This window comes from Chiroxiphia lanceolata, chromosome 2, assembly GCF_009829145.1.
Source record: "Chiroxiphia lanceolata isolate bChiLan1 chromosome 2, bChiLan1.pri, whole genome shotgun sequence".
NCBI classification, from domain to species: Eukaryota; Metazoa; Chordata; class Aves; order Passeriformes; family Pipridae; genus Chiroxiphia; species Chiroxiphia lanceolata.
In genome coordinates, this window is record NC_045638.1 from 119,273,134 (window position 1) to 119,296,500 (window position 23,367).

General features: G+C 40.3%; 1 long non-coding RNA gene across 2 annotated transcripts in view; it reads left to right on the forward strand.

Annotated features, from left to right (window-relative positions):
* LOC116783162 overlaps positions 1–23,367 on the forward strand; it is a 65,300-nt gene that overhangs the window by 27,123 nt on the left and 14,810 nt on the right. For both annotated transcript variants that reach the window (XR_004355508.1, XR_004355509.1), the window contains exon 3: positions 15,279–15,386. This is a non-coding gene — a long non-coding RNA (uncharacterized LOC116783162). The remainder of the gene's footprint in view (positions 1–15,278; positions 15,387–23,367) is intronic.

A 23,367-nucleotide genomic window follows, 5' to 3' on the forward strand; every position in this document is an offset into this window, starting at 1 on the left:
CATTAAAGTTAAATGAAAGGTAAGTAAGAAGGTCTGCCTTTGCAGAGGAACTCTTTAATAAAATGTTGAACTCATTATAGGCTGTTGATCCAAATGTGAAAAGTAAAAGCTAAATAATCGCAAATTTCATGACACTGAACCTTGTCTAAAAGCTTTAGAAGTCAGGTTGCTGTTTCTCCTTTAATTTCAAAATAGTGAGGTTCAGCATGACTAAACGTCATCTGCTGAAGATAAAAGTGTGTTGTGTTTTTAGTGACCAAAACTGCTCCAGAAACTGCTCCAGCTAGTTCAGAAACACTTGTTGACCAAAGAATTAATTTCTTTCCTGTTTTCCATGCAATTTCATGCCTTTACTTTCAGTCTTAATGAATGTGTATTTTTTTTGTTGTCTGTCAAGCAGTTGACAGTATTCCAAATTCAGGCTTTTTCTGCTCCAAACTGCTAACTGCAACCATTCAAAAATTACATCTTGATCCTGCCCTCTTTCCTGAGCAAAACTGGTCCCTTAGTCATACTATCATGATTTGGGAAACGAAAGAATTCTATTGCTCCTTAAAAATCAGTTTATTTTCTCTCCATTTCTCAGCGGTGGAAACTTCCTTTTCCTGCAGCAGGAAACCCGTGGTGCTGAAGGTGGCTTCTGATTCAAACAGTTAAGTTTCAAGAAGTAATTCTTATTTTGTCAGATTTATTTTAAAAGTCATGCCAGCTAGCAGTGATGTGCAGTTTCAGTCCTGTAGTCCAGTTTTCTGGACTACAACAGAGTAATCTTGCACAAATTTTTTAGCCCATAACACTGGGAACCTGATGCAATCCCAACGTTTATATGCACCATCATGTCTGAGGCTTCCACATCGTGTTTTCGTTCTGCTGGCTGATGTTAACACATCATGACAAAAGCTCAGATGCCTCAGTTTCACTGTCAGAAAATTCCAGTTTCAAGCTTAGCTCAGCCTCGAGGAAATGGTGGGATGTTCCCGGAGAGCACGTTGTTGGGGAGATTGGCAGGGAGGAGGACAGAGAATTTGGGATTACCTTGTTCATTAGCAGCCACAGATCTTTAGAGAGTCAGGCCTCTTTGGTTCTGATTTATGCAAAAATTTACTTGTTTCTCAGAGCTTTGTGCACTGTAGTAGGAGCAAAGATGAAGAGAAGGCTGGGGAAGCACCACCAAGAGAAAATTTCCCCCTAGTGGACTATAGTAAAGAGATTAAATTTTATTGTTCTTTTTCCTGTTATCTTCACATTCTCACGTGGGACCAGCTCAGGGAGGCTCCTGTAGCAAAAGAGTAAATTGCCTATTATGTTTCAAGAAGGAAGGACAGTATGGAGGAGGGATGAGGACAGGAATGCTGTAAAAAAACTTATGCTTCAGGCTCGTCTGAACTTTCCTGCAAACACTCTGTGGGTAGCATAGAAGAGAAACATTTCCCTGTTGCTCAGTATTTAACTACGGGTGTAAAAGCAGCTTAATTTAAATAAACAGGTTAACAAATTAATTCAGACTAACATTGGTGATTTAAAGCTTTAGCTTGCTTTTCCAGAAGACTCTTGGAGCACTAGTGGAAATGGAGCAGTCTCTGTAGTCTTAGAGATTGTAGAGACACTTCAGGTTCAATTCTGATTTAATAAGTCTTCCAGCAAAATGTTATCAGTAGAGCAGCAGAAGAATTGCCTTACAAGATGCCCTTCACTGACAACAAAGAATAAGTAGTCCTGATTTGCCTTATATAAGGATGTTTCCAGTTAATTTTCCTTGTCCTGTAAGGAGATCCAGGTCTTCAGCCTCCATAGAAATGAATGTGTACTTCCACTGACTAATTCCGTGAAGGGAGACTCAGGGGGTAAAAAAATGTTGCCTATTATACAGGTGTTCCTTGTGTTTAGGCACTTGGAATCCACCTTGGAGCATTTCCAGATGCTTCTCCTGATAAAAACAAGTCCAAATTGATCCGCTGTGGAAACTTCCACACCAGAAGAACGTGTCTCTTCAGGGGCAGGTTGGCTTTTTTTTTAAATAGTGCTTTATGTTCCTTCAAAAGTTTTTCACTTAAAAAGGAAAAAAAAAAAAATCCTAGTAATTGAAGTGTTAACATTCAGGTAGGCCACTGAAGAAATCCTGCTGAGTCATTGGTAACAGTGATATTTTGAATTTCATGGGTTTATGCTTGCTGTGGGAAATTTATATGTATTCTCATGAAGGTCCCCGAGCCAATATCTACTAGACCTGCCCACGATGCTTTTGTTTTGTTTTATTTTAACTACATCTGAGCCTACTGAGATCAGGCACCTAATGGTACAGGGCATCTCCTGCCGAGACCAGGATTGTTTCTGTTCTGGGGATTTGTTGTAGTAGAAGATGAGGTTGATAAATTCAGCTTAGCAAGCAGACTTCTTTGCTTGTGCCCTGCTGATAAGTATCCACTCTTAACTGCTCCATTGAAGACAAATATTTCTGTACATTTGGACATTGATTGCTGTTAACAAGTGCCACATACAGCTCCTTCTGTTTCTTGTAACCTCTGTCAGAATCACCTGTACTCTCTTGTTCCCACGGTGCTAAATTGTGTTTCAAAACTTTCCTAGGGAATTTATTGTGGTCATGGATGTTTGTGTATAACTTTTAAGTCTATTCGTGGCTATGTGATGATCTTAAAGTATTTGGAATTAATATCTGCTCTTTCTTCGATAGTGACTTAACTCCACAAACATTTTTAGTGTTGCACATTTAAGTGTTGCAAAGAAAATGAGAAAAAAGAAAAATGAGAAAATGAGAAAAAGTTTACACGTGCTGTCTAAAAGACAAATAAAAAGAGAGAATTTCAAATATGCTTTTCTACCACTGCAGATGAGTTACACATGTTCTGCCCCAGCACTTCAGAAAAATAAGAGATCCCTGTCTTCTAAGAGGCACATGATTTGATTTAACAAATAAGCAGAATACCCAGCACAAATCACTGGAAATCTGAGTGGGAGGGAACATGCAAGGAGGTGAAATAACCTCTGTGTAAGACTTGGACATTTAGTAACAACGAGATGCTGAATCAAGTAATTTATTAAGGCTCTTCTTCCATATCTCATGTCTTTGTGTCTTTGTTTAAAACTGTGCATGTGCAAAGTTGCATATGCACAGAGATCTAGATATATGCTTATGTGTTCTACTAGTTTTGAATTTTGGCTTGTGAAGGTTCAGAAGTGGCTGATTTTGTCTTTAATAAGCTGTATGAGGAGAGAGAGAGAATGAAGACTAAAAGAATAAGAACATGACAAATGTATCAAGAAGCTAAATAATTGTTCTTAATAATGATGAGTATGTGCCTAAGCCACTCTTTCACTGCCTCTAAGGCTTATCCATTACTACTGAAGGGATATTTTTATTGGGTATCTCTTACAGTAAAATGTTTCTTTTCATTTGACTTTGGATAACCTTGTTGTCTGAAAGGACAGGCTGTGCTCAAGTCCTGTTAGGAGGTAGGATTGCTTTGCCAGAGCTTAAGAAACTGGGGTCTCTTGCCTTCCCAGCTTACTCTGAGCTGCTCTCAGCAGGGCCTAGAAAACAAAGACTGTCACCATCATGGATTTTGCTTAGAGAAGTGTGCAGACAAGGCAGGGTGTTCTCCCTTAAAATGGGAGGTACCTGAAGGATGCCTACAGCTCTAAATAAAAAATTAGAGTTATGATGTTCCACTGAACCTAAAACTTAATCAAATAAAAAAGAAAGCATAAAGAGTAAAAGGGAAGCAAATATAATAATGACAGTAACTGGGTCATTCTTTTGATTTCATCTGTTATCCAGAGGCTGATTTAAAAATTTAATTCTTCTAAAGCAATTTGTCCAAAATCAACATTAGAAATTGCCCTCCCCTTTTTTTTTCTTTTAATCAAAACTACCTTTTGCATCTGATTTTTTGTTCTTGTGCTTGTTCCCAGTACAAAAGCTGCCGGAGAGAGTCCTGTAAAAGGCCACAAAAAGGATTAAGGGGCTGGAGCACCTCTCCTATGAGGAAAGGCTGAGACAGCTGGGGCTGTTCAGCCTGGAAAAGAGAAGGTGTGGGCAGCATCTCATGTTTCATGAACTGAGGGCATGTAAAGGAGGTGGAGCCAAGCTCTTTTCAGCGGTGCCCAGTGACGGGACTGGATGCAACAGGCACAAACTGCAACACAGGAGATCCCTTCTGAACAACAGAAGACATTTGTTCACTGTGATGGTGACTAAGCAGTGTCTCAGTTTTCCCAGAGAGGTTGTGGAGTATCCATTCTTGGAGGCATTAAAAAGCTGTCTGGATCCTGGGCAACTGGGTGGCCCTGCTTGGGCAGGAGGTTTGGACCAGATGAACTCCAGATGTTCCTTCTGAACTCAACCTTCTGTACCTGCATTTTCATGCCCTAGTTATGCTTTGAACTAAAAGCAAATCCTGCTCAAATTGGCATTCAATCACTGCCAATTATGCAGTTCCCTTGACTTCTTGCACAGTGACAAACATGTTGACAGCAAAAGCTTGCTTCTCTTTGGGGCATCTCTTAGACTTATGCAGCATCCTCTTGAAGGTACTAATAAGCTAGATAATAGTTTTTGGGTCAGATCTCTGAAACTAGGTCACCAGATTTAAGTATTCTGTTGCAAAAGCAATGAGTAATAGGTAAATTTCTTATTCTAAAATGTGCTTCAAAATAGTTGCTGAGTAGAGCAAGACAATCTCTGCTGTTACTCGTGTGTGTAAAACCGTATATCATAAGTATCCATGATGAAAGTCAGACCTTTTAAAAAATACTGTGATTTGGAAGGCTATTACAAGAGAAATGAGAGGTCCTTAATGCAAAGTCTTATATGGAGAAGAGGGAAGTATAATTCACTGTGTCAAAAATTCTAATTTGCAGGTTCCTGTTCTATTATAATGAAGGGATAGAAGTAATAAATGGAAGGATAGCTTTCCATGAAGCAAATAAGATGGGAGAATGAATATTTCACTTTTACTTCTTCTATAACTTCTCCTGGATTTATTTCTCTCTCATCTTTTTTTGAGTGATTGTTAGTGTTGATCACCCTCTAGCCCAGAGCTGATAAAATAATAAAGATAATACTGTTCCCATAGGTGCTATTACTATTTCCATATCACAGACATCACCTGGAGAATTCCACCCCTTTTTTCATAAATCATGGTTAAGACACAGGGATTTTGTAGTGGAGGGAGAAAAGAGATAGGGAGGAGGTTGGCCAATGTTACTTTTTTTTAGAAGCAGTTTGTATACATCCAGTTTACCCAGAGATAATTGAGAGGAAAAGATGTGAGGGAATGCCAGAGGGACAGAAACTAAAGACTGATGAAATTTTCAGATGGGATGTGTGTGTTATGACTGAGGAGGCAGGGCAGGTGTGATCTTAGACTCTCTAAGATTTTCGATGAACGAAGACATATAAGGCAGATATTGAGTTGCATAAACATGCTGTGCACACAAGGACTTCACTATATAATACAGAAACGATCTCTAGACAGACATAAAAGGGGAAAAATTTTAGGAACCTGTTTGTGTTCAGTCTCTTCAGTCCGGTGACATCATTCACGAAATCCAAGCTATCCATTTAATAGTAACAACTCAGCACACTGTAAAGTCACATCATTATTTCCAGCTTCTGGCTTAGGTCTGACAACTGCTTCAAACTCTTCAGGTATTGCACACACTGAAAACAATGGGATTTATTGGTAGTTATTCTCCACCAGATGAATATATGGTATGTTGATAACTACCTACTCCTCTGAAGGGAAAAGAGTTATACTCAAAATATATTTCTCGCCCTTCTCTGCTGCCAAAATGTTTACCTGGTTACTCAGCATAGCAACCTGTCAACCATATGGATGCCATTCAGCCACTTTTGCTTCTCAGAATGCTGCTGAACAGGGCCCACACAACCAAATGTCCAAATCCTGCAATTCAGTGTGACTCAATAGAGTTGGGAGAAAGACTACAATTTTCTCAAGTGGCAGCAGGCACCTGTGTCTCTGCTTTACTCATCTTCCTGTCAATAAAACCCCCGAAGAACCCTCAGGTCCCTCAATGTAAGTTCTGTCTGCTGGGCTGCAGAGTTGCACAGCTATCTGCTTTGCTGATGTGGCTTTGCAGCTGTAACAGGAGTAATTTTAGGTTAAACGGATTTAAAAAAGAAAAAAAAATACAGCAGTTTGCAATAACCTTGGTCAGGTTGAAAGGGGGAAAAAAAACATGTGAAAGTTATCAGCTGGTGTGGAGATACTCATTAAAATAGTAGTAGTATAGAAAAATCATGGCTGAGACCAGCTGCTAAGGTATTTTCAAGCTCCTATTAAAACTTTCACTTGTATTGCACTGTTAGTTTACCATTACTAGCAGTAATAGCTGCTAACCAGCAAAATCTTCACAGGAACATTTTCCCAAATGTGTCCTATCATTGGCTCAGTTATGCAGAAATGCCCAAGGAGCCCAGAGGCTGCCAGTGATGCCTTACTACTGCCCCACGTTTAAAAATGGGGCAAATGGACCTGCATGGTGTCCCTTTTACATTGATTGGGTGTTCCTGGGTGCCTAGAACTTTGGGGGGGGGGGGGTGGAATAAAGGCAAAGGAGTCATGTCTAAAAATTAAACCTGATTTTTGAATTTTCTCATTAGGTTGACAAGGTCCAACGCAAACAGAAATACCAACCCCAGTTTGGTCTCTAATCCCGAATCACACAGTTGCTCTAAACCCTACTTGGCCGCCCGTTGGACACTCTGATGACAACAAGAGTATTTTAAACCATTCAGAACGATCACAGTTTTGCTGAGCTGCCCACACTTTGCCATGGTTACACGAAGAAGTAACTCGGTGACACACACGTTTGGCATTTCTTGCGTTTGTTTTGTTTGTTCAAGCGGCGGGAGGGCCGTGGGTGATAAACATCTGAGAGAGGAGGTTTGAGTTTACATCCCCCCGGCCCCCAAGCTGTTAATTTTAGCAGAGTTCCCACATTCAGTGTGCTTGGGGTGTGCCAGGGTGGGGGTGGCTCAAGGGGTGGGGGGTGCTACGAAACAGCAGGTGAAGGTGGTTTTCCCCTGTGCTCAGCACTGGTGAGGCCACCCCTGGAGTGCTGTGTCCAGCTCTGGGCCCTCAGCTCAGGAAGGACATTGAGGGGCTGGAGCAGGTGCAGAGGAGAGCAACGAGGGTGGGGAAGGGACTGGAGCACAAGTGCTGTGAGGAGAGGCTGAGGGAGCTGGGGCTGTTCAGCCTGGAGAAGAGGAGGCTCAGGGGAGACCTCCTCACTCTCTGCAACTCCCTGACAGGAGGGGGGAGCCAGGGGGGGGTTGGTCTCTTTTCCCAGGCAACCATCAGCAAGACAAGAGGGCTGGGTCTTCAGCTGTGCCAGGGGAGGCTTAGGTTAAATATTAGGAAGAATTTCTTTCCAGAGAGGGTAATGAGGCATTGGAATGGGCTGCCCAGGGAAGTGGTGGATTCTCCATCCCTGGAGGTGTTTAAGGACAGACTGGATGTGGCATCAGTGCCATGGGCTGGGAACCACGGCGGGGTTGGATCAAGGGTTGGACTTGATGATCTCAGAGGTCCCTTCCAACCCAGCTGATTCTATGATTCTGTGATTCTATGATTCTATGATTCTATGATTCATTGCCGTGGGAACCACGAGGGGAAGGGAGCAGATCTGGTGTGGTGGGGAGGGGGCACGAAGAGACGTTTTATTACATAGCTGGATTTATTTTTAAAATTGTTTGCAGCATGGAAATGTCACCGATGCAGACTTTGACTCAGAGAGGACTGGCGGCGGCCTTGGTTTAAAGCAGCTCTGCACCTGCCAGGATCATCCTCACAAAGTTCCCACCAAAATATTTTCCTCTGATACGTATTAAAATTGCTGACGTTGTGAATATACGTTTTTATATCTTGGTGGCAGTTTCATCCATTGGAGGTTTCATTGGTGGATCCTGCTTCAAAAAGTAAGCAGATGATTTCGGTTCTCATTAAAATTAAGATCAGATCAAAGGCTGAGCATCTTTGGCATCCCCAGACATTCCTTGTGTTGTCCCTGTAGCTCCCAACCCAAAATTCCCTTCTGTCCATCTTTAGTATGACCCTTTCAGCTTCTTGAATGTTGAGATTTGGTTCAGATAAATTGTAAATATCTGAAGTCCTTCCCAGTGCGATATCTCAGTGGTGACTCAAGCTACAATGCTTTCACAGCAATAAAAGCTGCAACTATTAAACTTAAGTGATGTTTTTATTCATGATTCTAATCCATCAGGAGGACTAAAATCAAATAATAGTTCTAAACTTGCCTTGCATTTGCACTGATTTAATTAGCTCTCTAAAGGGGAGTGAACTTCCTCTTTTTGGCAGCCATTAAAAATGTTGATTGCAAGTGACTACAAAGCTTGTATTTCCCAATGAAGACATTCTATGGGAAATATTATGAAGATTTATTTAAGAAATTATGAAATACTGTGGATGCCTTTTGCCTCATTTTATTAGACAACAGTGAATCACCATAGAGAATCACCAATAAGAGCATTTAACACCGAAAGAGTATTAACTTTACTTAGTTTCCACCCAGTTACTTCTTCCTACAAAAGAGGATTCAATTAAAATATAGAAGAAATAGTGAAAAAATAACACCAATTATCTAAAACTTTAAAAAGTGTCCTTGAATTGCAACTTGTTTGCTGTGCATCAACACCAGAGGAAACATTGTACATGATTAGTAAACACACATACTGTGGTTATTTATATTTGCCCATTTTTTGAATTGACAAGATTTTACCACAGTTTTTTAGAGTAAAAAAGAAAAGTAGTTCTGCTGAATCTATTTACCCATTAGTTCACAACATTGTATGACATAGGTTTTGAAATAGTTTCTTTGAATGAATATTCTTTACACCTGAAAGTGAAACTGCTGCTGCCAAAACCTGAAAAACTTCAATAAACTTGTAGCCTACTTAATGATTTTTCCCACTGATCTTGTGATTTGGCCTGCTTTAAAACTTCAGCACAAACATGAACTGGTTAAGACATTAAACCTAAATTACGTTTTGAGAATTTTATTAAATTGCGGTAAATTTAGAGCTTAATGTAGTTGTCCTGCTTTAAATTTAATTTTAAATAGGCTTGTTTTATAAGACATATAAAAGAACACAGCATTTTTTTAAAATGAATTTATACACCTTTTGGAATGCTGATTTATCTGGGTTTGCACTTCATTATGTCCACAAATTTCAAACAGCACTAGACTTGGCCCTCTCTAAAACAGACTTTTCAGTGACTATTATATTAATTATATCTATTTAAATATAAAGCAATTCCTTGTTAACTGGAGGAAATTATTTTCAAGTTTTAGTGGAGTTAATAAGATCACACCATTGCTTTCAAAGTTACGTGGAAGAACTTTTCAGCCAAGGACACAACTCAAAGCTAAGGACCTATGGCAAAATCATCTGATTTTAACTGGAATTAGTTTAACTGTTATGTGTATTACTGAAAGCCATTTACTCTGACAAGAAATGTTAAATAAACCAGTAATGAATCAAAACAGGAGACAGGATACAGTCCCCTTCCCTCTTTTGATAATTTGGCAAGGTAAGAAGTGATTTATTGACTACTGAAATTCAACGGATTGGTCACATATGGAAAAATATTTTTTAATTAGGACAATTCTGTAAATTTAAGCTTCTCAGTGTGTTATGAAAGTTGTTCTTAATTACATATTTAATGGTAACTAACTAGTAGTATTTACAGTCTGTTCCATTAACTGTTTCTTTTCAAATGAACATTTCCCCTCCCCTTCTCTGGTTCTATAATACAGTAAAACACGTGGCATGAGGACATGTAGGTCTGATACAAATGCCTTTTTAATGTTGTACACTTCCTTGCTATAGACAGACCTTAACAATTAAATTCTGGTCAGATAGTATACTTGCATTTATAAACCCTGACGTTTTTTGACAGCAGCACTGGATTGTGGCCACTTTAGATCAAGGAGAATTAGGGTTTGGTTTTTTTTTACTACTTAGTACATTTTTTAAAAAATTATTTATCACCTTTTGTTCCCCTGCTTTCCTTTAGAAAAATAAATCTGTTTTTCTTTTAAAGGACTAGAATAACTATTTCAAAGTCGACTTTGTTTCAGAAGAGATGGGCAGAGAAAGGTCAGTTTTGGACACACACCCCCTCCTCCAGCCCTGTTGTGAAAGAGCAAAGATTTTGTTACCAGCAGAGCATTTGGTGATCACTTCCTGAGTGACAAAGCTTGAAAGTCTTCTGTTGCTTTGCACTTAATTACACTCCCAGTTTTCATTGGAATGTAATGCACCAGATGAGAAAAACATGACGGGCTTTGATTGGCACTTTGTTTGCCACTGTAAATGGCTTTTAGTCCAGCTGAATACACCTAAAGAAGCTTTGATAAAGTTTTCTCCTTTAGATTAGCAGAGAGGTTAGACAATGATTTACAAAATTTCTAATTTTTTGGAAGTGTCAGTTCTTCTGTTCCTAAATTTAGCTGTAAAAATAATTCAGTAGGCTGAAATAATGTGAAAAAATTATTAGTCACGTGCTTTTTGCTGCCTTGGATTTTTATGAGTAATCCTTCCTTACCGAGATGGCTGTTGGATTCAGTACAGGAAAATTCACTGGTTTCACAGTATTTTTTTTTTCAGAAAGAGCAGCTTCCATATCAAATTAGAAAAGATGAAGGCGAATGTATGCCATGGTTTTCACAGCTGCTTAAAAATCAGCAGCATTTTTAATCTGCTGATGAGATCCTGAAATATTCAAAAACCACAGAGGAAGGATTAATGCTGGTGGAATAGTTCAAAAAGAGGTAAGAAGTTTTGTAATGTGAAAAGTCATCCCAACCTCTGAGCAGAGTGAAACGGCAGATTTATTTAAAGTGCAAGGCTGATTTATTTACAGTGCAAGGCTAAGGAGAATTCTTTAAAGTGTATTGATGATGTAAATCTGCAGGGGAATTTTGATTCATTTGCGTGTGCATTTTAATGGTGGTTGTTGGTTTTTTTGTGCCAGAAAAAGAGAAATGCACAATAGTGTAATATGGTGTTTGAATGTTGGAAGAAATGGAAAAATTAAGCTGCATTTAGCTGAATGCAGAATAATAGACTCTACAGATGTCAATTGACAGTATCATGTCAGTTTTTATAAGGCTGTTGGTTCCATTTTTTGGTCACATGCTCTTCACTAAGCAAATCATGCATTTTTACCTCAGCTATGTCACCTATTTTCATGTCAATTAATTCACGTAGTCATCTACATAATTTTTAAATCAAGTAATTTTGATTTAAAATTGCTGGTAAATAGTGGGGGAAAAAAAAAAAAAAACAAACAAAAAACAGGAAAATATTTTATTTCAAAACAGCCAGTCTTGTTAACATGTAGTTTTCATCATATATTTCCATTTGGGTTTAATTACTAAGTACATTTTCGTGAAAATTATGAACTTCAGTGGGTTAAGGGTTCCTCTGCTCCTGCTGTTTCTTTCTTTCATGCAGACATACTTCACTGTTTCTGGCAACCAGACTATCTTTCAAGCAGTACATGGTAACATTGCAAACTCTGACAAACTCTGAGCACTGACTTCAGTGGGAAACATGGAACAACACAAAACCTGCATCAAATCTTGAGGGGGTTTAAACTGATAAACTTCTGACTTGAGCCAGGCTTCCAGGCTTCTTCTGTCTGAGCACCTTATATGTGTATGTGCCCCCACGTAAATATCTTCAAAAACCTTTTGAGAGGTGAAAACTGAGATTACATAGTGGCAGAGCCTCTGTAAATAATAAAATTTCAAGCTTGCCATACAGCATTCCTTTGGCTTTTGTGGTTGACTTTGTACGTATAATATAAATATAATGAGCATATGAGATGGGTTTCAACGAGATCAATATCTGTATTGCATGAATTAACAGTAGTTTTATCAGGACTGGATGAAGTCTTGATCTAAATAGGAATGCTGCTCAGCTGCATAATTGTGCCCATGTCATATGTGAGGGGAAAGTACATTTTACTCAAGAGTGCTAGTAAGGCTGGAAGGGAGAACTAAAGAATCTTCATTCATCTGTAAGATCTATAAGTAATATTTTCTGCATCATTTTATTCGTGGTTTGTCTTCCATTTCAGACTTGTAAGATGGCAATGTTGAAGAACAAGCTTTCTCCCAAAACCAAAAAAAAATCCCACAGGGAAACATATTCTCCTCTAAATCTTTCTTTTGAATGCATTTCTTCCTTAAGAACTGTGCTAATATAGCCCTAATTTTTCGGTGCAAAAAGTTAGGTGGCATTAGGAGATGTTAGGCACAGACCTTGTCCCTGCCATCCCAGCTGTGCTGGCACAGCTGCTTGTGGGACAATCCTGTGAGCTAGACTGGTGTGCTGTCTGCATTAAAATAATGCAGAAGACATGATTTGAAACTGTCACCCCACCAAATACCACCCTGCCACAAACTGACCATGCTTCAATGGGTGTGGGAATCTCACTTAGCAGAATGGTGCTGCTGAAGGACAATTCAGGAGAGACCAGACACACATCAAGCTATTTTTATTCCTTATCAGCATCTAATTAATTTGTATTAAATGTTGGCTAGATAGCTGGGAGTGTCAGGAAGCCTATATGCTAATTGCCTTTAAAAATAAATGCATCAGAGCCACTGGGGTATTTCTGTTGTGTTCTTAGGTTATTCATAGAAATTATGAGGTTATCAAATGCAAATGTGATATTGGCAGGCATATGCTCAAATATCATCTTCCTAAGCTGTGCAATTACTCAGGGTGTCATCTCAGGCTTCAAGCAACCAGAAACTTCTGTTCCTACATAAAACATCATCGAGGTACTATAAGGCCTTTGGCAACAGAACACAATTAAAATACCTCGGGCAGTGAAAGCCATTAATATAAAAGAGGCTCAATTCAGGAGAAATAGTTGGGGCGTGCCTGTTTGACAGTGACAGGAGCACAGAGCCCTTGCAGATTAAATCACCCTGCTGAGACCCTGGCCCCTCTGCATGGTAATGTCACAGCAGAGTGCCTGAGCTGCCACGCTTAAAGATAATTTGGACATCTCTGTGCTCCCCCTCAGTGGCTTCGGGCAGCAGTGGTCCTTCTCTTTTTTTGTGAGTTCCAATCACATCAAGGCAGCAATAGTACAACACAGTCCAGATGTTCATGTTACCAGCTCCAGCTGCAGCTGTATTTAGGCTGAGTGTCCTGTTCTCCTGCTGACTCCCTCTGCTCCTGTGGTCGAGTCCTTACAACCACCTGCATGGGTGCAGCCACTCCAAGCAGCTTGGGTGCAGGCCACTTCTCTCTGGGAAGTCAGTGGAGCAGTGGTTATTATGGGGCCAAACCTGCTCTCACATGTTCTGTAGGACCAGCTCACAATTAAGAGTATCCTCTGAGATCAAGAATTCTCTGTCAACACACTGAGTTACAAAAATACAAATTATGCAGGCAGCTTCTCAGCGTTTATGCAGTGCTTTTGCAGTAAACCTATACTGTTTTCATCTTTTCAGCTTGAAAAAAATGAGGTGTACTGCACCGTGGTGAAACAGCTTTACTTGCAGACACTTTGCTAAGCTATCTTCAGAGATGATTTTTGGAAACAATGGTTAAATGTTCAGAACAGTATCCAGGCACTTAAAGTTCGCACACAAAAATTACGTGCTGGAAACTTTCACTTCACTGTTACTGCATTTACACTGTGTAGAGTTTACATTAGGCACATAAAGAAAACATTTGTGTTTTCTAATTATAGAAGTCTTAATAAACACCAGCTTTGAGCCATGACTTTTTCTGTATCTACAGAAGCATAGCACACACAACTGCAAGACATTTCCACGTGCTGCCTTTCTGATGTGTATGGGACCTGACCCCAAACAAATATCTCTATGCAGATAAAGGTGGGGTCTGGACACAGTTAATTTTTAAATTCGACTGAAATTGCCAGCTGTGAGGATTTCTGGAATGGCAACACCCCATCCTTGGAAAGGGAACAATTTATTTCATGTAAACATGTAAAGAGCTCACAGATGAAAATTGCTCTCAGCCATTCCTCACGTGGCCTGTCCTTGAAAGGATCATCCATTTTCATTTCTTTCCACATAATTACTGAATTACTCATCTCTTAATTAATGTACTGTGACCTTAAAAAAAAAAAAAAGTGAACCAGAACTTTCCCTGTCATCCCACCTGCACTTTTTAAGAGTGCAACATCTCTTCCCTTCTCAACAGTTATGATAGAGCAGAGCTATCAGTGGCACAGTCCAGATGCACGTTTTACAGGTTTTTCCAGGCAAACTAGAGCTATATATCCTTGTCTAGTGAAATTGTATCTTCTAACAGCATTTTGCCTTTCATTTTTTCTGCCAGAGAGCCTGTCTGCTGTGGACAATCTAGATATTATTGAAAATCATCAATCTAGCAATAATAATTGTACCCATAAACCTTCCCAGACTGTTAGCCTCTATCATGAACTGAAAAATGCATTTTTACATATAAAGGTATGAATCTATGTATCAGGTAGTTTAATGAAACCTATGTATAATATATGCCATACTTCCATTTCAGAAGTTTTTATGAGTTGTCCAAGTACCTAGCCAGGGTCTCTGGCTTGATTTATTAGCTGGTTAAAATTCATAAATGTTGTTTTCTTTAAGCATTTACGGATTTTCTCATTAGTACCTGTACAACCATCACTACAGATACATATACACACCAGATGACACTTGCCAAAATCATCCTGCCTCCTGCAATGCCCCCTGGCATCCTGCAGGCTCCACACTCACATGGAGCTCTGGGAGCTGGCTCTTCCTTGTGCCCCCAGCTGAGAGCTCATATCACCAGTCGTCCCCTGAAAACTGCTTTTTAGTGGTCACCGTACAGGTTTTGGCTCTCCTAAATTTGTCAGGTAATTCCTACCCCTCCATTTCCACTTGAGCTAAATAGAAGCACTTTATTTGCAAAGCATGAAGACTGACTTGCTAAATAAGCAGTGTAATAAATGAATGAAGTTATAAGACAATGATTTGAGTGGCTCAAAACCTCTCTCATGATTTGTATGAAATCCACGTGGGAAATGGTATTTATAGCTTCAGTGAAGGTTTCTCTTTGCTCAAAAGCTTTCACTATTTGTCCTTAAATAAACTCAGGGACAGAAATTCAGCTTCTAACGTGTTTCTGTACATCTTCATTTGTTATATGCCTGTGTCTTCTTTATTCTGCATCTTTTCTTTACAGAGCCCTTGTCTCACAGATCTCCCTTTGAAAGCTGGAGACCAGACTGCCTGCAGCAATGGAATTCCCTGCTTCCCAACCTGAGCAAGGGCAGAGGAAAGCAGAAGGGGAAAAAAAATCCTAGTAGGTAATCTCTGTAAATTATAAACTCTTTAGGTGAACATTCTGGGTTTGGATTGACCGAAATGTGTTGCTTTGGCTGGAATTTGTTTTAACTGTATAAATGACAATTATTATAATGCTTGGATTGGTGAAAGTGAATAGGAAACTGCTACACATGGTTTAAAGTGTGTCATTTTAATTTTATGCTTGGATAATTTCAGTGTGGTGGTAAGACTGATGCTTAGCAAGTAAAGCAGAGAGCAGAGGATATTGGACAGAGTGTGAAAGTTTTGTCATTATGTTCTGCATTCTACAGGGAGGGTGATCCCAAGCCCTGAATTGCAGTTAGTTGGATGATAACTGTCTGGAAATGTGCTGATGGCCGAACAGATAATGCATGGCAGGGCAGCATCAAACATCTTATCACTAGAGAGCATTAAGCACACAAATATATACAGGACCTGTGCTCTAGGAGGCCTCAGGCTGGTGAAACAGCCCCTTCCCAGCTGCTTTTCAGGTGCTGCTCAGGCAGGCAGGGAGCAAGCAAGTGGTAGAACTTCTGTGCATATGAACCAAATCCTTGCTTCACAAGCCAGGCATACTCCAGTAGACCCAGGGAAGTATTACATGTACTGAGTAAACCTACAGTAAATCAGGACTTGCTGTGTCTGAGTGGTAGACATGGACATACTTCATGAAAGAAGGTACTTAAGCCCCTAAATGACCTTGTGTTTGCAAAAGCCAGTCCATAGAGGGCTGTATGTGAGAGGTATTGGTTACTTTATACTTCTTCCCATATAAAAAGGCAGCTGTGTTGTTGTGTTCCCAAAGGACAGCCATGGATTGGAAAAATCAGCTGTGAAATGACTAAGAAAAATTTGGTTGCTCTTCCCAAAGCCAAAAATAGAAGCGTGCTTATATAGCAAAGATTGACTGAACCCAGCACTTGTTTCTGCTGTAATGGAGCAGCAGAGTTGCATTTTGATGAGGAATTCTGCTGCCTGACTTCGACATCCCATTGTGGGGAACCCTTCATTTCTTTAAAGGAATGTTTTCTTATGATTAGGTTATCATTGACGAGGTTATGATTAGCTGTATGTATTATGCTATAGGGCATAAGTGAAACAAGGTGGACTGCTGAGCTCTCTTCCTCACCAACAGGCAAATTATGTCACTGTCATGGGGTAAGTAAGATGCCCACACACCCCAGTGAGGCAAAATTCCTGAGTCAATCTTGATACTGCAATTGGTGTTCTGGTTGACTTTTTAGAAGCTTCTTCGTATCTCTTGGGTTCTCTGAAGCTGAGGGTGACAACGTGTGACAGACTTTGCTCTTGAGGATTTAAATGCTGTTTGTTCCCCCAAATCTCTTGATTTCTTCTTTGTTTTCATGCAGTAAAAATGTACCAGCTAATTTCTTTAAGGCTGCAGCCAGCTGACTGGTTGTATTCCCATCAATGTTAGTCACTTGTCTGACTTTTAACATGACTTATTACTCTTCTGACTGATCTCCTATTATGTGCCACTTTGCCTGAATTCCTTTTCTGAAATTGCCATTAGTGCTTAGGTAATAAAAGCCCAGCATCCTGTACATACTTCACATCACTCAAGAATCAACCTGTCAGGATTGCTGTTCTTCTTAGTGGCTTTTCTACAGATAAAATCAGCAACGTTGTAGAGGTTTTTATCAATTGTTAACTTATTGTAGAACATATTTCATACAGCAAGCATTGTACTGTGTGCCACTTTGGAGTGGCATTGTGGTTTCATAACATCCTATCAGCATGTAGACGCTGCAGTAAGAAGCACCTGATTCTGACTTTGCTCTGACTTTGTGCCAGCATAACTCTATGGCTCCAAGTGGACAGAAGTGAAATCAGAGTCAAGTCCAGTAGAGCTGTAGAGATGAGCTGGTGGTCTAAGCAGAAACTTCTGGTGTTTATTGTAAGTTATAAATCTGCGGGTAAACTTTCATTCATCCTCCGTAAATGCATCGCGGGTTTGGCGTTCGCAGGCCCCAAGTTTTTTGTCTGGCAGTTTTGTTTGGTTTCAAGTGTCCTCTTACTCAGCACCAGGAGAGTAATGAGCAGCACAGTGCCCAACATCACTCATGGCAGGGCTCTGCTGCTGTCATGATGTTGCTGCTGCTCACGTAGCTTCTCCCAAATTAGCTTTTGACGAGCTGCTTGCGTCCCTCTCAGAAAAAAACTGCAACTGCTCAGAATATAGTGCAGCTGCCAGAGAGGTTTGGTACCTCTCCAGCTGAGATCCAGGTCACTGTGGCTACACAACTGCTGCCACCTGACCTACTTAAAGTCAGTTTGAGAAGAGTTACTTAAGCTGAAGTCAACCCTTTCTATTCAGGGTAGGTGAAGTCTCAGGCCCAAGTGTCTACCAGTGCTGTGCTAACCACAGTATTATACATATGCTCATACATTTCTGTGTATTATTTGCATAATTTCCTGTCTGTAGTATCACTAGTGTAAGTCTTAGTAAATGAGATGATTATGTGTTGGCTGCTGTTCACAGGTATTATTTTTTAGAAATATAAAAGTTTGCTTCCTTAAACCCAGTTTTTTATTGTGCAAAGATTAGTGATGTCTGATATAATAAGTTTTTATGTATTTCTCCTCTTTTGTCTTGACCAAGACTATTTGTAGTATCCATTTTGGGTGCCCACTTTACACTTCATGGAGTCTTATACCCAACCAAAACAATATACAGATCATTCTCAGAACGTTAGAGTCAAAAGGATGCATCTGGAAATATTTCCCTGCATAGACAACTTTAGATCTCTTTTTCCTTTTGTCTACAGTCATAAATCTTTGCTGGCCTGTCTCATGGAACTGTGGTACTGTATTTGTGCTGGCCATTCCAACTGCTGTTTCTGCACCGAATGTCCTAAGAACACTTCCGTGATCATCCTCAGTTGGAAGCACTGCCAGTTTGATGAGCTTCCTTCTGCCTACGTTGGCCCACCCAGCTACCCTCCTCCTTGAAGCTCCAGTGCTCGTGGCTCTGACCTCATCAGAATGAACCAATAACACACCCATGAGGGTTTGGAAGTGTTGGAGAATCTTGTCTCTTCCCTGCCATCAGAAGCAGCAACAGAGCCTTGATGGAGCCAGCCCAGCAGTACCCGCAGCACGACGAGCATGGCTGAGAGCATTTGCTTGCTTCTGTGCTCTGTCTCTTGGATCACGTTCAGTTTAATCAGCATTCAAGGCAGACTAGAGAAAGTAGTAATGTCTTAGGTAGTCCTGTCCCCTTCTTGTAATTGGTGGGGTGATAAGAATTCCATAAACTGGCTCAGACTATCTATCCTTGTGTCTGCAGCAATTGGAGCTGCTGCCTGGGGAGAACACATAAGCCTGTTCACATCCTGATGCTCCTTCCTTCCTTCTGTCCCAGAATCAAAATTTGTGGATTAGGCATATCAAGGGAACATTCCTGTCCATTCCTCTTATTATCCATTTATGGACCTGTTGTCCACGAACGTGTGCAGCTGCTTTTTTAACCTATTGATATTCTTTGTTATCACAGACTCCCATGGCAAGTCCAGAATGTAAAAAAATTCAGCTTAAATACCATGGTTACACAAAGATGAGCAAGCTTTCCGAGTGTTTCATGAAAGGGAATTTCTACCATAAATATAATCTGTCAATACTTTGATTTTTTTGCTGTAGCAGATAGCTGCACAAACCATGAAATCAGCAAGGCAGAGTGATACTTCCATGTCATGAGACACTGAAACACGAGAAAGGCAGTGGTGGGTCATATAAAAGGTATGGGCAGTCATGAGTTTCACAAAGTCTCCCCTTTCCAACACTCACCTTGATGCTTAAGGTAGATCATAAGCAGAGGGAATACTTGCAGTATTATTTTCCCAGCACTTTTGCCATGCTTTCAGTGATTTGGAATTCAAGGGCAAAATTCTCTGAGGAACCTATTCTAGTGAAAGGCGTCTCTGCCCATGGCAGAGGGGGTTGGAATTAAGTGATCTTTTAGGTCCCTTTCAAGTGAAACGATTCTATGATTCTACGACATCCTGATCCCAAAGAGTTTGAGTTTAACAGAAATTTGCTGTGTTTTTCTTTTACAAAATTAACTAGTTGCTTTTTGAATCCCTGTGGTCTGAGCTTTCAAAACACTTTGTGACAGCCTGTTCCCTCCATAAGGATGCTGAAGTTCTGTTATTTGCATTGAGTTGCTGTGAGCACCTTATGTGTATGTGGAGAATTGCACAGAAAAACGCATCATTGTTTTGGACAACAGATTCAAAGTGTGCCTGTGAGCTGTGAACAGAAAAGAGGAATTGATTTTTTTGGGATTTATTTATTTGGGTTATTTAATGATATTAACATGACATGCATGACATGTCTGCCTGATCCCTGATTATAATAATGAAACACAAAGGGAGGAGTGTGGGGGGAATGGTTCCAAGCATATATGCTCGGTTATAGGCATACATAGTTATACCTATAACTGTGGAATCATAGGACCTTTTTGTAGCCATGGAAGCTTGTTTGGGTTGATCCAAAGGGACAGCAGTGGATTAAACTTCTGAAAACAACAGTCCTGATGCTGCCAGGCTCTTGAGAACGTGGTATGTTTTAAACAAGGCCTCCTTCCTGCTCCAGTCCATGGCATTGCTTATCTTCCAAAGCCAGGCCTAAGCCTCCAGCCCCAGGACTGAGCTGGAGCCTGCTGGAAAAGCTGGGATGGCAGAGGAGTGTGGGGAAGGTTTGTAAACAGCTGAAGTGGAGCCTTCTGGGTTTAATGTGTTCCATAACCAGTTCAAACAGGGCAGCGACTGAAAACCCCAGATGTCAGAGTTATACAACAGCTCCTTCAGGAAAGCAGCTTCAAGTTTTCAGTGGGCTTTATAATAAAGAGCACGCATGAAATGTTCACCCACAGATACTGAAGTGTTTGCTTTGCTAGCAGCACTCACCCACCATCAACTCTCAGCTCATCCTTTCATAGGGGGAGAGAGGGATCTTCATCCCTAATGCATGTTTTTACATTACCCTTATGTTATTGTGTGTGGGTTGTGTATAGCAGACTTAATGCAGCAATTTGCAGACCTGCATCAATTTAGTGCCTTTTTTTTGTTGTTGTTCTTAAAGAAATGCTACATTGAATGAAAATTTGAGGCTTTTTTTTCCATCTGGGCTAAGGTTGAGGGCTTTGAATGAAAGCGGGTTTATTTTGAAACTTACAGAAGTTTGACATTTTCTAGTCATACCTGTAGCTTCGTATCCCACTAGTGTTCAACTCCATCTAATCTGTTTTAGCCACCCACCATGGGATGTGACCAGCTACATCCTATAAGCAACCATTTCTCCCCTCTTCTGAAGGGAGTCGAGACTGTGAGGTTTTGTACTAAAACTGCTTAAAGAACCCCACATCAGCTATTCTGGCTTTAAATATTCAACATTTCTACCATTTTCCTATGAAATTCTTATGATTTAGTGTTTCTAGTGGACAGTCAGGATTCTTCCACGTGGTACTTTTTGTTTTGTCAGGGTGTTCTCTTTTACCCTGTCGTGGGGGTATAACAGCACTGCTACTTGTTTTACTGTCTTGCAATGACTGAATTTAAAACCTCCAGTCTTTTTAAACAGAAGGTTGTTTTCATCCTGAAGAATGACTTAAAAGGACCAACAGTGACCTGTGTATTGTTATTTGGTTAAGACTAGTACTTTGGTTTGGTTAAGAACATAAACCAGGGTGAACAGCCACTAACATGGGCTCAGTCTCTGCTCTCAGTTTAGGTAACTAATGCAGCCTTTACACACAAGACATGAAGAAGGCTGCAGCTCTGCCATTCCTTCAAATGCAAGCTGCTGTCTACTCAAATCTCACAGTGCTGGGCCCAATTAAAAGTGGAGTATTTCTGGTTCTGGATGTTGTAGGAAAAAGATCTTCACCTGCAACTCATTACAAGGCTCAATGTGCCTCTGCTGCACAATCATAAGTTCTCTTATCACCATAAGACCCTTTAACTTTGATGCTTCCTTAGACCACCTTTGAACTGCCTGTAAGGTTTTGGCACAGCCAGGACTTACATGAGCACTGTCTGATCTCTCTTTGCTTTGTAAGTCACACTGGCTTTTCCTTCCCTCTCTTTGACTCTATATGTCATTTGTCATCAGTATGCTGATCTGTACCCATCTCTGCTAAATGACTTTATCCCAGTGTTTTCATGTGGTTGCAGTAAAAGAGAAAAAAATTTAGTCAGGGTGATCCACCTTTCAGTCTCAAATCTCAATATTTACCTTGTCAGACCTCTGCCTCACTAAATAAATACTAATGCCAACCTCTAAACAACCTATCCACCAGTAAAAATTCCTGATGAGAACTGTCTGTGATTGCTGACTAGTCTCCATTGGAGTGCTGTAAGAGGATTTTAATAGGGTTTTTTTTTTTTGCTATCAAAGCTTGACACAATATTCTCATTAATGAGGTGTCTGACTGTTCCATAGACTCTTTGTTTTTCAGATTGTACTCAGTGAACAGTGTAATATTCTGAAAAATGAGAGAACACATCTGATGCTGATTTGAGTTTATTATAGATCAGCAACTAGTAGTCATATCATCTTGCCTTATTTTTCCAGAGAACATGAAATATATGACAGGAACACAAGTTCTGTTTCCACAAGTCTGAGGAAACACTTCATTAAAAGACAATTCCTTAGGTGACTTTTTCACTTCCCCTATTTGATCAGTTGTACAACTCACTGCTTTCTCTTAAATGGTCTGGATTCAGAGAATAAAGAGCAGAAGGATCTAACAGTTGCCCCCCCTAGCTAGCCACAAACCTTGATGTAACAGCATATGAGAAAAACCATTAGCTGGGCCCTGTCTCTGCAGTGTGGAAGCAGGTGATGTAGGTGCAATAAATCCTTTGGAGGCTTTCTGCTCACTTTGTTAAATGTGTTGGTGTGAGGCTTTCGTCCATGGTCCTTCCCAGATCACTGTGTCCTGCCCCAAGCCCACACATCAAAAGAAGCAACACACCAGGGTGAAACTCCCCCTGCAGATTTCGTGGCAAAAAGTCAGAAAGAGCCTCTGTAGCCCGTGGAAACTTCACATTTTTAATATATGAAAGGGTTTCCGTGTATTGCAGCGTCAAAAATCTTCTGCTGTGCCATCAACACAATCCTACCCATTGGACTGAACGTGTCACTCATCTGGGAACTGAATTTGAAATGAATCTGGAGTTATCTGGGGATGGTGCAGAGGCTGGGAACAGTTAGTTGCAGTTCCATGTGTCTATTGTTTCAATACATTGTGTACTTAGAACAAAATCAATACTTTGTACTTGCAGAGATGAAAAGGTATTGATCAGTATTTAGCACAGCCCAAAATTTGAGCTTGGGTGAGGGCTACCTGAGCTATCCTGACTGCTATGAGAAAAACCACAAACTCCTTATCTGTTTTCAATAAAATTTAGAGTTATTCCGTCATCTCTGCTTTCCACTTCAAATTGGAGCTGATACACCACAGGTACTAAAATTTAAAAGCAAGCTCATTTTTCTATAATAATACCAAATCATTTTTCTGTGCAGAGTTCTTTTCAGTGTCCTTGATGAGGGAGTATGAAATGTTTCTTTTGGACAGATGGGTTTAGCTCAGTGCTGTGGTAAACTGATGGATGGTGCTTTAGCCAGGTGGTCAGAACCCTCTTCTCTGGAGGAGACTTATGACAGTAGTACCTAAAAGGATTGAGAAACATGATGAATTGTCCATTCTGTTCCCTCCCATATTATGCCCTTTCCCCAGGACTCTTGGTGGGGGAAAGGTTGTAGTGTAGGAAGGAATAGGTTAATTTATTACATTTTATTCAACAGCCTCTGTTGGCAAGGTCCAAAGGGTCCCTACTTGAAAACTACCAAGATATCCTTGCTCTGAATTAAATGGGAGAATTTCTTTGCTGGAATAGAGATGCTTCTAGGGTCTAATTCCCTTTTGGTTTTGGACAGTGAGCGCCTCTTCATGCT